The following is a 16,678-nucleotide window of genomic DNA, read 5'->3' as shown; positions in this document are numbered from 1 at the left end:
CAATATAACGAAATTTTGATTAGAAGACGTGCTCCACAATCCACATTAGTACTGTCGAAGATATTCCCAACACAAACACTGTTGCAGAGTCCCTATCTTAAGAATTCACTTGGATTGCAGCTCCCCTAACCTTAATTACTGAATATACATCTACCCCTTACTGGAGTCTGCTAAATCCTAGAATTTCTAAGCCTTGGATCAACTGGACATACCAAAACAGAATGAAAAATTCCAATTAAGAAGTATAAAAAGCTTACCCTGTGTTAATTTCAATCTGTGGAACAGTTCAAAAAAAAAAAACAGTACTCGTTAGATGATCAACAATAGCAAAGCAAAGAAGAAAAATAAGTTTAATACTCCCTCCGTTCTTTTTTAATAGGCTGGTTTTCTTTTTAGAGAAAATTAAGGAAATTAAGAGAACTAATCATTGAAAGTGGTCCCCATGACACTTGTCAATAAAAGAAGTGAAGTGAAATGGTCTCCATGACACTTGTCAGCAAAAGAAGTAAATGAAATGGTCCACATGGCACTTGTCATCAAAAGAAGTTAAGAGAAAAGTAGTCCCAAAAACTAGAATAACATTTGACTTACCCAATTAGGAAACCAACCTATTTTTTTGAAACATTCATTTATAGAAACCAGCCTATTATTTAAGAACGGAGGAAGTACTATTTATCAACCCCTTAGGAAACAAGAGGTTGCGCTAAGAAAACAAACTACAACTCCTTAAGCAAAAGAGTTGTGACGACATTTAGGTATAACAACTCTGTTCCAGAAAGGTAGTGACTGAGCCTATCACAATTTTCATAAGAGTTATTGAAGAACACCAAAATATGATGATGAAAAATAGTGTTAGAGGGAAGATTCGAACATTAACCTACTGCATGGAAGTCTAGCTCATCAACCATCCTTACAGTTCACAAGTTTTGGTTTTTTTTCTTTTTTTTTAATAAAAACGTATAACAACACTTATAAGTGTTGTTGAAGTAAAAATATAGAATATTGGAAAAAAAAAGAGGTTAGAGGGGATATTCAAACATGAATCTACTGCATGGAAGTCTAGCTCATCAACGATCCTTACCGTTCACAAGTTTTGGCTTCTTTTTTTTTTAATAAAAATGTATAACAACACTTATAAGTGTTGTTGAAGTAAAAATATAGAACGTTGGAAGAAACGAGGTTTTGCAAAAAATTTCTCACTTCAGCAAAAAAAAATTTTTTATCCGGTTCTACAAAAAAAATCTCACTTCTGTAAAAAAACAAAATTGGGTTAAATCACTAACTTAGGGTTATTGAGATTGGGTAGAAATATCCGAAAACTTTTCCAGGACCAAAATCGTGAACCCAGAAGTTCGAAGTTATTGAGAATATTCCCACAAAATCTTATCAGTAAATGGTTGGATTCATCATTTCTGCGAACTTTCATACTTATATAGTAGTCCACTCCTGACCAGGTTTCGATCTCGGAGCATTTTCTTTCTCGAAGTTGACGAATTTGTGTGTGTTTAAGGTTTCTGAGAATATTCATATGGAATCTTACCCATGAATGGTTGGATTCATCGTTTTTGCGAACTGTCATACTTATATAGTAGTCCACTCCTGGCCAAGTTTCAATCTCGGAGCCACGATATGCATAAAATATGCCAGAATAGGGTTTGTTTAATGTTTCGGGAAATATTCCGGAGGAATCTTACCTGTAAATGGATGGATTTATCGTTCTTACGAAGTTTCCGACTTATAATAGTCCACTCACGGCCATGTTACGATCTCAGAGCCATGGTATGCGTACAATATGCCATAATAGGGTTTGTTTACGGTTTCGGGGAATACTCCAAATGAATCTTACCTGTAAATGGATGGATGCATCGTTCTTACAAAGTTTCCGACTTATAGTAGTCCACTCACGGCCAGGTTACGATCTCGGGGACAGGGTATGCATATAATATACCAGAATAGGGTTTGTTTATGGTTTCGGGGAATACTCCAAATGAATCTTACCTGTAAATGGATGGATTCATCGTTCTTACCAAGTTTCTGACCAAGAGTAGTCAAATCGCGCCCAGGTTTCGATCTCGGGGCCTGGTTTGCATACAATATGCAGAAATAGGATTTGTTTAAGGTTTTGTATAATATTCCGAAGGAATCTTACCTGTAAATGGATAGTATTCATCGTTCTTACCAAGTTTCTGACTTAGAGTAGTCAACTCGCAGCCAGGTTTCGATCTCAGAGCCTAGTTTGCATACAATATGCAGAAATAAGGTTTGTTTAAAGTTTCGTAGAATATTCCGAATAAATCTTACCTGTAAATGGATGGATTCATCGTTCTTACCAAGTTTCTGACTTAGAGTAGTCAACTCGCGTACAGGTTTCGATCTCGGAGCCTGGTTTGCATACAATATGCAGAAATAGGGTTTGTTTAAGGTTTTGTATAATATTCCGAAGGAATCTTACCTGTAAATGGATGGATTCATCGTTCTTACCAAGTTTTTGACTTAGAGTAGTCAACTCGCGGCCATGTTTCGATCTCGGAGCCTGGTTTGCATACAATATGCAGAAATAGGGTTTGTTTAAGGTTTCATAGAATATTCCGAAGGAATCTTACCCGTAAATGGATGGATTCATCGTTATTACCAAGTTTCTCACTTAGAGTAGTCAACTTGCGGCCATGTTTTGATCTCGGAGCCTGGTTTGCATACAATATGCAGAATAGGGTTTGTTTAAGGTTTCGTAGAATATTCCGAAGGAATCTTACATGTAAATGGATGAATTCATCGTTCTTACCAAGTTTCTGACTTAGAGTAGTCAACTCGCAGCCAGGTTTCGATCTCGGAGCCTGGTTTGCATAAAATATGAAAAAATAGGGTTTTTTTTTACCAGAGAAGGTCTGAAACTCTTGTTTGCATACCTAGTATCCGAACACAGTGGTTAAGTTCTATAATCGGTATTGTGTGATTCTCATACTCATGAACTAAAACATTTAAGATCTAAGGAATGCTAAGTTTGCAAACAATGGCTTAGTGCAAAGTTTGAAACATAATTAGATTCATTTGATTATATTTCATGATTGACTGATCATCATAATTGATTAAGTGTTAGATAAATATATGTTTAAGTTAAAAGTGTTCATGTGGCTAACTTCGGTTAACTATATGGTTGAATTCATCGTTCTTACGAAGTTTCCGACTTATAGTAGTCCACTTACGACCAGATTTCGATCTCGGAGCCAGGTTCATGCCTCGAAGTTGGCGAAACGGGGCATGTTTAAGGTTTGGGGGAATTACCTGAGAAGGTCCGAAACTCTTGTTTGTTTAAGGTCAAAATTGACGAATTTGTGTGTGTTTAAGGTTTCTGAGAATATTCCCATGTCTACTCGTAAATGGTTGGATTCATCGTTTTTATGAACTCTCAAACTTATAATAGTCGGCTCCTGGACAAGTTTCGATCCCGAAGCCAGTTTCTTTCTCGAAGTTGACGAATTTGTGCGTGTTTAAGGTTTTTGAGAATATTCCTACGGAATCTTACCCGTAAATGGTTGGATTCATCGTTTTTGCGAACTCTCAGACTTATAATAGTCCGCTCATGTCCAGGTTTCGATCTCGGAGCCACTTTCTTTCTCGAAGTCGTCAGAAAAGGGTTTGTTTAAGGTTTCAGAGAATATTCTGATGTATCCTGCTAAGGTTGAAGTCGAAACCCTCCCGGAGCTTCTTGGTTCATAGTTTGTATGATGGTATACCACATTTGAAGTTCGAATCGACACTGAGCTTCATATTTATCGATTTCGATGATGTATCATGTTACGTTTCAAGTTAGAACCCTCCCGGATCTTCATGTCTTCATAGTTTATATCACATTTGAAGTTTGAATCCATCCGGAATTTCGTGGTCCATCTCTAGTAATCTTATAACCTGAGTCTACCGGTATGAACTAAAGCTACTTCATGACATGTATGACTAGTCAAAATTACTTCATGACTTATGTGACTAGTCGAAATTCAAACCGGAAGCACAAAGAAAAAGTACAAAAGCACGAAGAAACACACCAATTATCGAATTCATTTTTATTTTCCCGACAACACACCAATTATCGAATTCATTTTTATTTTCCCGATTCATTCTTATACATTTTTTGGATTTTTTTATATCAAAATGTCGATAACAATGCCATAAATTTATTAATAATTTTTTTGGAATTTTGTTTCGTGTCAAAGGTTGATAATAGAACCCAATAATGAGTTCGTATTAACACAAAGAGAAACACATGCTTCTCAATCCGTATGAGCATCCAAATACAATCTCAACCGTTAAAATCTTTTCTTAATCCGTATGAGTGGATAAAATGAAATCTTGTCCGTCCATTCTTTTGGTAGTATCACCCAACCCTCCTCGACACTAAGAACTCTAATTCCTATCAATTTTTCTTTTTCTTCCTCTCTGTCTCTCTTTTCTTCCTCAGCCTGCGCCTCCGACTCTCCCTCTCTTCTTTTTTCTTCTGCAGATCTAATGCGTGTTGTTGATATTTACTTCTTCCATATGGATCTGCAGAGTTCTACTGAGTATTCATAAAGAGAGACGGAGAGGTTTCAGTAGATAGATGAAAAATTAGGGTTTCAAAAATCAGAATTTCTTCGTCTCTGACAAATCAGGTGAAGGTTATGCTACCTCAAATCATAATTAAAGGTCTAGGTTCTGTAGGAGGTGTTCTTGCAGGTTGAGAGCTTCAATTTTTGGAATCTATTGAAAAATTTGTTGGAGATGAACAAAAGAGAGTAAATTGATTCAGATTCAGGGTTTTCTATTGAATCCGAGAATAAATTGAGCATAGCAGAGGCATGGTGAGCATAGCAGAGGCATGGTGATTATCATGGGTTTCATATGTGTTGGTGTTTGTCAAGGGTTGTAGAAGCTATGAAGATGGTGGGTTCGATTTGGTAATACAGGGTATGGAAGATGTTATTTCAATGATGATTAAACGGGAGTGATGTTGATTCGTGAACTGGTGGTGATGTTCTCACTGAGAAGAAGATGGTTTGAATCGTGCTTGGTGGGATGGTGGTAGCGGGTGTTGGAATTGCAAGCCGTGAATAGAGGGGTTGTGGGGTTTGTGGTACAAGTCCATCAGTAATCCTTCTCTCGATACCAGAGTTCAACACAGATCTCCTCTGTAATCCTCCTCTCGAAATCTGTAATTCCACCAGAAAATCATAGTCTCCAATCGATTTATTGTTGAATTATTGGGGATTTTTAGGGAGGATTTTTGTTGATTTATTGGGGATTTGCATCTTGAAAGGTTTGTTGTTGTTTTTTTAAGGGGAATCGATTTTTTGTTGATTTTTGTTTGCAGAATAAGCTTCAGACTTTGGCCGGACAACATTCTGATGTACTTGAAAGTCTTGCACCAAATGTTAGGAAGCGTGTTGAGGCTTTGAGAGAGATTCAGGTCTGTGGCTGATTTTTCTTTAGCGATGGTTCTTGTGTACCTAGATTAACTTATGGGAGTCATTCTCTTTTCTTGGGTTGCCTGCAGAGTAAGCGTAGCTGCACTTATGGAGGTAATGTCTTTGCACTATGAGATCCTTCTGTTTTGCTAAAATGTTGAAAAAAGACTCTCAAAGTTAAATTTAACATGATCTGTTGTTAGTAACATCTATTGCACTCCTCCTCAGCCAAAGAAAAAGAGAACTAGATATTGACATTGCCATGTTTGTGTTGAATCAGTTTAACGGGTTTGAGTTGAGAAGAAGTTGCAGAAATGAGCTCGTTCTTGCGCTGAAGTTACAGGTTCTGGTGCTGCTAAAATGAGGTTATGAGCTGGGTGCTAGTACTGGGATTTGAAGTGGTTGCTGCAACAGATTGAAAACGCAGAGAACAAGGAATTGGTTGATGCAATTGCAGGTGATTGAACTCTGAATTGGTATTGGTTGAACGGTGTTGGCTGAGATGCAGCATGCAGGTCGTATTTTTACTTGTTGCAGAACACTCTCCAGGCTAGGATCGTCTCTTGTCGTCAATCTGAGTTTGACAGGTTGCAAAGGGAGATGGATGAGCGTATATCCCAGCTGCTTCAGGATCACAAGGATATAAGAGAGAAGCAGAGGAGGCTGATATTCAATCTGAGGTCTGAGGAGGAGAGACAGAAGAAACTGGAGGAAGATGAAGCTCTTCGTAAGCAGCAAGGTACGATTCTTGCTTAATTTTTTACTTTGTTAATGCTAGTTTTTGTATGCAATCGTGGATATATATTTCCCCCATGAATGGTTGTTGAAGTGTTTATTTTTATTTTTAACAATTGGTATTTGTTTGGGGTTTGCAGAGGCCAAAAGGAAAAAGAAAGAAGAATCAGAGAGAAAGGCCAAGTTGGACGAGCTGGTGGAAAAGCAGAGGCAGAGAGAGGCTGAAGTGGAGGAGAGGGTAAGAAAGGAAAGGGAGGCTCAGTTTAAAGCACTGATGCTCCAAGTCAGATACATGATCTTTTTTTTTTCTCAAGTCAGAACCTAGTTACTTCATGCAATATTTTTGTACGTGGCTACTTCCAGCTCTGATTCTGAGCGCGGACACTACTAATCTCAAGTGGGTTGATAAGGTATTTCACAAGCTATAATCATTTGAGTTGTTGCAGTATGTTCATTATTACATCCCATTAAAGCAGACAACTGTGCTGCTTCATATAGAAAAACTGGAATCCATAGGAAGCTGTTCATTATCACTGGCCTTCTGGTTTGGATTCATGTCTTGCAGAAAGAGAACACAACTGTGCTAGATTTTGGTTAACTTGTTTCCCGTAGGTTCCATGAATAGCTTGCATCGTACACTATCACCACCTGTTTCAGAAGTCGTCCATTTATATTCATGCTGATTTGATTAAAGTTTTTATATTACTTGGATCAATTTGTAAATTTCAGGTTAAGCAATCTATTCAAGGAAAGACTATTTCATGGTTTTACCTGGATGCAACGGGGATGACTACGATTATGAGTCAAATGTGTAGGGAGTCCAGTAACAGTACGTGTAATTGCTCTGTTTTGGAAAATGGGGTGTGGGTTCTTATTAATGGAATTTGATTGGTATCTCCGTCTTTGCTTCTAAAGGTTTTCTGGCCCTGTTCACAAACTGATAGTAGCAGCAGCAGCCTTGTAACCCTTGTTCAACGTTCCAAGGTACTACTTCCAGACTTACTCTTGCAATTCTTTCTTTTCGTTTCTCCCAAATTTTTGCAGTCTTTGTCTCTCTCTATCTATAGGGTTTCAGTTTGCAATTTTTTTTTCCCGAAAATTTGAGGAAGAGATGATCATTCCACCATCGAGCTGTGAAAGAAACCTCTCTGGCTTAAACTCCAACGGGTTAGACCACAATCGAGGATCACGATGCAGTTTCCATAAGTTAACCAACAAGTGTGTGCCTGCTTTTACTTTATACCCACCTATATTGCAGGCCTCGATATAGGTATGAAGAGTGGGCCTGAAGGGTCCGATGTCATAGGAGGCTCCGATGCTTTATGAGTTTCTAAGAGCATTAACTTATGGTTGGAACTTGAAATAGAGCCAACGTTGAGTTCAGTATATATTTGCACCCGTAAGTCATTCTGATGTGGAAAGTTTTTGTAAATTATCCTAATTTTTATGCTTACCCAATGTGTTTTATTCCCTGCTCTTTTCACTTTTGAATGCTGGTAACACGTTTATGAACTTGCTGAATTTGTCGTTTGTATTTGTGGTGCAGGGAGCGTTTATTTACCATGATGAATGACCTCCCAACAATATTTGAAGTTGTTACTGGAGCTGTAAAGAAACAAGTAAAGGAGAAATCTTCAATTTCAAATAACAGCAGCAACAAATCCAAGCCCATTTTAAAAATGGTAAAACTCTTCAGTTTCAATTAGCTATCTAATATTTGACTTCAAAAATCTAGGTGTTAGACTTTACTCTAGTACATACTACATACAATTCCATACTCGTTGAAAATTGTTACATTCCGTGGACGTCGGGGATAAGGATAGATTGTTTCCTTGCATTCCAGAAATATAAGAATATATGGGCCCTTTTGTGTTGGTTTAAGATGTAAGCAGTCATGACCTTGAGGTTGCAAAAATCCAATTTTGTTATTCTTTGTTTTTCCGAGGGTTGCTAAGCTGCTGCTTGTATTAGTTCTTTCACTTTAGTTTTTATTGATTTCCTGGGTTATAATGTCGATGCACAGCCACACAGCAGCAATTGCTGCTGGAAGTAATGGAATTCCGTTGCGGATGCATTATAGTTCTATAGTGTGATTTCATCAGAATTGAGACTTATCAATGTCTTTGGATAGTAATAGATTGAATATGGGGGTTTTGTGGTTTGTGGGATTTAGTCTAAATTTAATTTACTGGTTCTTGTGCTTTGTGTTTGCAATTGATTTACCGACTTGGTTTTGAAATGTTAAAGCTATAATTTTGCAGACAACCCCAGGAGTATTTTACATTGGACTGCCAAAAGCTGGACCCAATTGCACCTGTAAATCTTACATGCTTCAGGTATGTTTATACTATTGGCTCTAAATTAGTTCCTTCTGAGTAAGTATGGATTTTGTGGGCTATGCTCATTGTTTCAGTGTGTTTTCTTTTTCTGTGCAATATCAGTGCTCGAATTGATTGGATGTCAAGCCTTGGGAATAAGATTGGCAAGTCAGATATGGCAAAGCTTGAGGATATTGGGAGGAGTGTGCTTGTATGATAGTGCTTGTCTGATTGTATGATAGATATATAATATTTTTAGTCATGTTCAAAGAATCTATCATTTACATTCTTTCGTTGCGCAACACACTTTCATACAAGGTGATTTGAAGTTAGCTAGGTAATGCAATTGGAGTGGCAGGTCTTGAATGAATGTAAATGTGTTACACCGGCAGGTTGATATGAAATCATGAATGTGAAATACTTTCGGCAATTCGGTTTCAGCTATAATTTTTTTTTTTCAAAATAGTTATATGCACACAACTTCTAATAAGAGTTGTGTTCCATATTTCAACTACACAAACCAAAGGTTGCGAAAGAATGTCTTTACGACATATCTAGGTGCTGTCCCACATAGTTCTACAACTCTAACAAGTGTCGTGAAAATCTTATTCAAAATAGTAATAAAAGTTATTACATATTTCTACAATACGCATCCTAGGTTGTCTAAGATAGTCCTTCAACTTAATACAAGTGTTGTGTTACATATTCCTACGATACGTATCCATTGTTGTGTAAAATAGTCCTACAACACAAGCAAGAGTTGTGTTAGGCTTTCAAAAAACAAATCGAAAGAAAATCACAATTTAGGAAAAATATTGTCGAACCATGAATCACATCACCCTTTACAACTCTTAGTCAAGTATTGTAGAAAAGCTTGGACTTTCTACAGTACCCCCACTACACAATGCATACAATGGAGTTATCGTAGGTGTACTACAACGCTAATACAGGGTCATCAATTGTGAAAGTCCAAAAATACAAAGAAAAATACAGACATATATTATTCTTCTGGATGAGTTGTGTAAAAGAAAATACCTACATTAATCTGTAGCAATTACGGGTATAGCCGTATAGTTGAAAATATTGTTGTGTTTAAATCTAATGGATCGTAAAGGTTTTGAGAGCAAAAGATCAAGCCTCAAACTCCTAGCGATCCTAGTTGTTTCTTTCTGAATGTCTTTGAGTTTATCTTGATCAAAGGCTGCCATGATTTAGGTTTAGGCGAAAACTCTGTAATTGAATAACATTGACGAAGAAAAAGAAAGATAAGAAGAAGAAAAAGAGAACAAGAAGAGGCGTAAGAAGCAGAAGATGTTAACTTACCACTCTATCTTATGAATTGCATATATAAACAGAAACACCCGATTTCCTTTCTAACACGATTTCCATATTAACAGTGTAATATAATTTCCTTAATTAAGTAATCACCACTTTCTTTTGTAACACGATTTCCTTAGTTAAATGAGAGTTTGACGACTTCAAAAAAAAACAAATTCTAACGATTTGGATGTAAGTGCTATCCATTTTTGACGGGATTACTAACGTACAATTAAGTTTTGGTGTAAACACGGTGTAACTAAATAATTCAAATTTAAATTCTAACATAAGTATTGTTTATCTACTTTTTTGCCAACACCGTTACTAACGAACAATTAAGTAGCTTATGTAAACAAAGTGTAACAAAATTTTGATTATTACAACCAATAGAGTTATGAAGTGTCCTCAACATAGCTTCTACCTTAGAAAAAACCTTTATAGACCAATAAAAAGCGAAGATTTCATCACCGTTTAACATGAAAACTTTATTTGTCAAGGCCTTTAAGGAGAAGATACAACAACTGAACTACAACAACATCATATAACCCATTCGGAGCTTAAAAGAAATTCACGTACTGATTTCGGCGAAGGGACGTCATTACCATTAGCATAATAACCCATTCTGAGCTTCTTATCCAGAGCGTGCATATATTTTTCATTATGACATGTACAACGGTCATCCGTTAAGTTTTCAAGAGTTGCCGAGTCTATGATTCCATTACCTTTTCTATGGTTGTAGTAATGGTGATAGACATGGATCGCTTTTTCTAACTTTTCGTCGAAAATGTCATTGTCGTCTTCTCGTGGATCATAGCTATCCATGAATCCATCTTTATTCAAAATCTTCTTCACCTCATTCATGCATGCCTTTTCTTCTGCCTCCTCTTTTGCTTCCTATCAATCCCTTCAATTCCCTATATTTTGCTGAACGATAATCTAGCCTGCTGCCAGTCCACTCAGTAGCTTCAATTTCATCTATAAGCTTCTCCAACTTCCTTTGAAACTCTTCATCTTCCTCTTCCTCTTCATCTTCCTTACGATATCTACTTCTTCTTCTCCCATTACCCGACTCCCCCAAGTCTCTCTTTTCACCGCCAACAACAACATTACTCCTTTCTTCTCTTGAAGCCTCTATCTCACTTTTCCACCTAGAAGCTTTTTTAGATTCTTGGCTAATCTCATCATTCACTTCCTCTTCATCTTCCTCATGATATCTCCTTCTTCTTCTCCTATTACGCAAGTCTTTCTTCTCACCGCCAACAACAACATTACTCCTATCCTCCCTATCATCATCAGCATAATTCTTTCGTTTTTGATGATAATTACTCCTATCCTCCCTATCATAATCAGCATAATTCTTTCGTTTTTGATGATAATCACTCGAACAACCATTTACAGACGAGAAAACTTTTTGACCAGTAACTCTACGAAACAATTCTACTGAAAACAATCGAGTTTCGGTAATCGGACAAGAATAATCGAATTCAAGAATACTATTCATAAGTTCGCCAGGAGAAGAAGATTGCTTTGCTAATCCAATCACATACAGAACAGTTCTAGGGCTGTTAGGTTTAGAGTATTTTTTTCCCTTTCTTAAAATCGATACCAATTCATCAGAAACCCATTGCTTTGTAGATTTCTCATCAGATTCTTTTGCCTTCATGTTTATTAAATTTTCTAGGGAATTTTGAGCTCTAACAAGCAGAATTTTTTTTTTTCAGAAGTAGAGTTTTGAATTACTAACCTGATTGACTGATTGTGAAGGTTCTGATAGAATCGGAGTATGAATTGAATGAATGGAAAACGTATATGACGAGAGTATTTATAGGACAAACAACTTCTAAGTTTGATACATGAGATTATATCGGGCAAGCTTCTAAGTTTGATACTTCGGGTTACATCCGGCAAGTTATACCTGATAATGGTTCAAACCCTTCCATTGAAAGCCCTATTCTTGCTAACCATGGAGGGGCTAGTAATGATGCTGCGACCCAGAATACTTATGCTGAACAAGTTGTTGAAGTTGATATGGATACTCGAGAAAGTATTGTTGCTGACACAAAGATTGAATCCATGGAAAATCAAAGGGGCCTTCCAACTGAGATAACTAGTAAACGTTTTCACTTCCATTTCATTACTTTTACGCATTTAATTGGCATATTTCCTTGTCATCTTCGTACTATTGATAATTGTTTAGTCTAGTATTTCTTTCGTAGATATAACTGGTACAACCGTTGCCATGGTAGCAGGGCCGACCGAAGAACTTATTAGAGAAATTGTAAAGCAAAGAGATGTTCAAACAAAACTACTGCTGATTACCGGAATCTTCTAATCTGTTGACTTCATGGTAGCTAACACTCAAGCTAGTCAAACCTTTAGTCAACTGGTCAATGTAAAAAATGAGTTAGCCAAGTCAGCTATCTGACTCGAGTATTATTCAGCTACACCAGGAAGAAAAAAAAACTTTAAAAACACCACTAGAACAAATGAACTTACAAAAATACTACACTTTGCTTTCTCTACCTCTTTCAAAGTTGTACCTTCCTTCGCTGGTAAGAGGAATTCAAGAAAGCAAGGGAACGCCTTCTCAACAACAAAGTTTCTCTGACACCAGCTTGCACTACATCATATCTTTTTTCAGCTTTGGATTACCACATCCCATCTCTTGAAATCTGCACATTTACGAAATTATACTTTACAAATCCGAGTAAAACATAGTTGTTTCTTCCAGAGAGAGTTGAAAAAGTTTTACCTTGAGCATATACATTAGGATCCAGACAGGAACTTTTGGTATCATTCTATTCTTAGAGCGTAACGGTTTAAGGGCTTTATTGCTCGTGACATGTTGAGTTGGTGGTACCCTCTGTTACATTTTTGATTTTTCTTTTAATCCGAAAGAAGAAATCTTCGGTGTCTAGAACATAAGAGACCTGCCCATGTGAACATTTCATAAGTCAAATAGTTAAGGTGTCAGCATAGGTAGGAAGTTAAACAGGAAAAGCAGCAAGCCGGGCATTTATCCACTTCCAATTTTATGTTTTTTAGTACCGATACCAGGAACCAACGTTAGTAATATAATTGGTATCGGTTCAGGTTACTTTTGCCACTGAATTACCTAAATCAACTACAAATACTTCAACATATTCATTCAAAATAAATTAATGACAAATGATTACTCAAATTGTCCTAAATTTAAGAATGAAATCTAAAGAGCGCCCTGACGGTGTATGTATGATGCATACCTTGGATGTCACGCAAGATATCTTGCACTCCAAACCATTGACAACTCGAACTCCATCCATGGTATTGTATGCACCAGAAATTTCTTCCACGCGTGCGTATTTTCGTTTGTTTCTGCAACACCATAATGAAATTAAGCGACAGAAAAGTTCAACATCAAAAGCTTTGCTAATCAGTAATAAGTTCCCCGTACCCGTGAAAAAATATCATGCACCTCCTTCCTGTCAGGAAGAACTGAGAGAAAGGCACTGTGCAAACAAGAGAGAAATGAGGATCCATAGAAACATCGGTAACTTCGGGCTTTTCACGACTACAGTCCATCAACTGGATTGATAAATGAGTTGGACTGGAAGTCTGCAAATGATAAAGCATAAACAAGAACCTATCAAAATCAGTTCCCTGGTCAACTTCCGGGAATCATAAAGATATAGGCATATAGGAAAGGGTTGGAGAGACACATACACATTCAAACTGATATATGTTTTTCATCATGAAGAATTACACGGGCAATTTCGTGATAAACAAAATCAACGAACTTCCTTGGTCGTGTTGAATTTTCATATGTGCAACAGAATAATCTCCAGTCTGTAACCCCATTCTGCAGCTCCAGTCCCTTCTAGCCATGTAATTTTTACTGCAACAACAAGACCAACTAATCTCAGTTGCAAATCACCAACACAGACAACCATTTCCTCCATCACTGCAATAACACTGAATATCCTTTCTAACCACCAGTATTCACTGAAACTACACCAAACAGTGCAATAACCTAATTAAGCAAAACATTGCAGATCCAGAAACAAAGTAAACTAAGTGATGAATCAAGAAAAAAATATGCTCTGTAAATATATTTAAGTAAATGCATCTGCATTTGGGATCTACCTGGTGTCTTCACAACAAACATAGACTCGATGGAAGAATCAAAAATCAGTTTATATAAGAGTGCAAAGAGGAGGAGTTCGGAAGCAAACTGCCAAACAAAATGATATAAGTGGACCAAAGTGCATTCATATAGATCCGCGCACTATGAAATATGTAGCGAACATAGATAGAGCTAGAATCTCAATCAAGATATATTAGTTGGAGTTTTGAAGCTACTCTGGATATGCACTGCACTAGGAGATTTGTCACTGTCCTAGATGTGTCTCAGTTAAAACCCTACTTGGTTAGCTTTAAGTGAAATGATACACTTTTAGCCTCTGCTTGGTACCCAAAGAAGATTTGAATGATGCGAATGAGATAAGATGCCTTGATATTGCTGGGAATGAAGTTAATTTTAGTTTCCAATTTTGATTATGGATATTAAGAAAGCAGCATAAGAGCTATGATCTTTTATAGTTTCTGTAGTTCTGAAGATTTTCACAACCCTCATTGCCTTTCACTATAAAGGTTCAACACGAAATAAAATCGAATATAGCATGCTCCCTACATAACTACATCATTTTATCTGTGTCATGCCAATTTTCACCAATACGAAGTGCACTATAACAATTACGCTTTCTGTTGGCAGTTCAGTTTAAAGTTTGATCATCCAACACAGGATCAGAAGTGGACAAACTGCAATAATACATTTTTAACTGTGAAGTAGCTCTAAGTGTAGACTTACTCCATGGCTATATACACACAAGAATCATCCTGGAATGCGTTATGAAATTGAACCACGAGCTGTAAGAGCTTGCAATATCTTGACCTCTCGTTTAACATCCTCAACTGCGATAGGGAGTACCATCTGTCCAAAAAAAGAAGAACTCTGTCAAAATTTCATCGAAGTAAAGAAAGATACATCCCAATTCGTCTAGCAAAACCCCAGTTAGCAGCATCAAAATCACAATTGAAATCCCAAATCGTATTATAAAAGATTGAAATCGTATTATAGGGAATTTGCTGTATTATAAAAGATTGAAATTGAGAAATTTCCCAGTTTTGCTGTATTATAAAACAAAAATTTCAGTTAGGGCGTGGAATTGACCCATTTTGGAAGTAGTTCTTACCAATGTCAATCAGTCAAAATCCATAAAATTCATCTCAATCACCAACTCGAATCCTTCCTTTAAACCATAATTGTTTCAAACAGCAACATACCCATCTTGATTTGCAGCTTCAATTTGCTTTTCTAATAGATTAAAGTATCTCAATTGTTCAGGGGTTTTGATTTCTGAGTAAAATTTAGTCTAGGGATTTTGATTCGTATCTATAAATTGTTCACGGTTTATGTAAACCAATCAATCTATCCTATCTGTTCGGAAAAAGAGGTAATCAGAGGTGATTTTAATGGAGACGAGATTGGGGTTTAGATCGTCGATTGGGAAGGAGTATCGTGTTTTTCTTCTGGGAAGAAGAAGAAAGAAAGAGGGAAGGGGAAAAAAAACTTTCGAGGGGGTCGGATTCGATCCTCTGACCTCTACCCAGGGCTTTAGTAAAATGCCCCTCAACAATTAAAACATTTCCAACCTCCGTGTCCTTTTTCCTATCCATCAAATTAACGCGATTACCCATCGTGTTGTGTTATATTTACGCTAGTTTTAGTAAGAAATAGATGCATGGAAGGGCCATTTAGTCCTTTCATTGTTGATTGAAAATGGTTTGGGACACCAAAATCAAATTTTTTTATGTCAAATGATCACTTACTATTTACAAAAAAATGGTCATATAAAGGTCCTCCCTCTCTTCGCTCGGTCGGCCCAATCATGAGAGTTTTAGCGTGGAATTTTCAAGGCTTCAATAGTAAAACTACAAGAGACCATCTTAAAATTTTTATCTATCGTTATGACCCTGATATTATCTTTATATCAGAAACCAAATTAGCTGATGATAAAATGAGGAAACTTATTAAACCACTTAAGTATCCTAACAATAAACTTATATCATCTATTGGTCGTGCTGGAGGACTAATTCTTCTTTGGAAAGATGTTTTCCACTTTAATATTGTGAATGCAGAGTCTTGGATTATCAATTGTAAAGTGCAGTATGATCCATCAAAGTCGGAGTTCTTACTTACGTGTATGTATGGCTCTTCATACATAAATAATAAGGAGATACAATGGAATTATATTAAAAGTTTAAGTGAAACTGTCCAGCAACCGTGGGTTATCATTGGAGACTTAAATCTAGTTTTCAAAGAAGAAGATGGACTACATACTTCTAACACTCTCATGAGAAGCTCAGATAATTCTTCTGTCGTTGCTACTTCTTCAAGAGACTCACCATTTGTAAATTTAATATATGAAGCGGGTTTAGAAGATCTTGGATACACAAGTAGATCTTTTATTTGGTCAAGCAACGTTCAGGGTACATGAGTCAGGAGATCGAAGATTGACAGAGCCTTAATTAATGGAGAATGGATCATTCATTATCCAGTTTCAAAGCTTATTCATCTTCCGCAGTTAGGATCAGATCATTGTCCAATCATGTTGGACTCTTCATCTTCTAATATGATACTATAAGAAATTGGAAGTATTTTCAATGTTATGAAAAGGATGTTACTCTAAAAAATGAAGTTGTTGCTGCTTGGGGACAACCAGTTAACGGATCTCATGCTTTCAAATTTTCTAAAAAACTCACTACTACAAGAAAGTATGTTTCAAAATGGAATCGAGAGAAGTTTGGGAACATCAACAACAACATTTCCTTACT

General features: G+C 36.7%; 3 long non-coding RNA genes across 6 annotated transcripts; 2 read left to right on the top strand and 1 right to left on the bottom strand.

The window, feature by feature from the left end:
- The first annotated feature begins 4,468 nt into the window (after positions 1–4,468).
- LOC113293267 lies at positions 4,469–6,558 on the top strand. Its single transcript, XR_003332172.1, has 4 exons — positions 4,469–5,161; positions 5,342–5,549; positions 5,716–6,174; positions 6,311–6,558. It is a non-coding gene; the product is annotated as an uncharacterized LOC113293267 (long non-coding RNA).
- Positions 6,556–8,873, top strand: LOC113293266. Of its 3 annotated transcripts, none has more exons than XR_003332171.1 (7): positions 6,556–6,580; positions 6,900–6,999; positions 7,086–7,154; positions 7,280–7,569; positions 7,717–7,852; positions 8,432–8,506; positions 8,612–8,873. It is a non-coding gene; the product is annotated as an uncharacterized LOC113293266 (long non-coding RNA). The 3 variants fall into 3 exon arrangements; XR_003332170.1 differs by having other exon boundaries at positions 7,086–7,337; positions 7,429–7,569; XR_003332169.1 differs by having other exon boundaries at positions 7,086–7,569.
- Positions 8,874–12,097: 3,224 nt separating this feature from the next.
- LOC113299352 lies at positions 12,098–15,424 on the bottom strand. Of its 2 annotated transcripts, none has more exons than XR_003334830.1 (7): positions 15,037–15,424; positions 14,652–14,774; positions 13,508–13,792; positions 13,239–13,399; positions 13,048–13,159; positions 12,558–12,735; positions 12,098–12,477 (listed from the first exon to the last, which is right to left on the bottom strand). It is a non-coding gene; the product is annotated as an uncharacterized LOC113299352 (long non-coding RNA). The 2 variants fall into 2 exon arrangements; XR_003334829.1 differs by having other exon boundaries at positions 13,508–13,679.
- Positions 15,425–16,678: the final 1,254 nt, after the last annotated feature.

This window comes from Papaver somniferum, chromosome 7 (assembly GCF_003573695.1).
Source record: "Papaver somniferum cultivar HN1 chromosome 7, ASM357369v1, whole genome shotgun sequence".
In the NCBI taxonomy this organism is placed as follows: Eukaryota; Viridiplantae; Streptophyta; class Magnoliopsida; order Ranunculales; family Papaveraceae; genus Papaver; species Papaver somniferum.
Note: the sequence above shows the minus strand (reverse complement) of the source record. Positions and strands in the feature narration are given on the sequence as shown.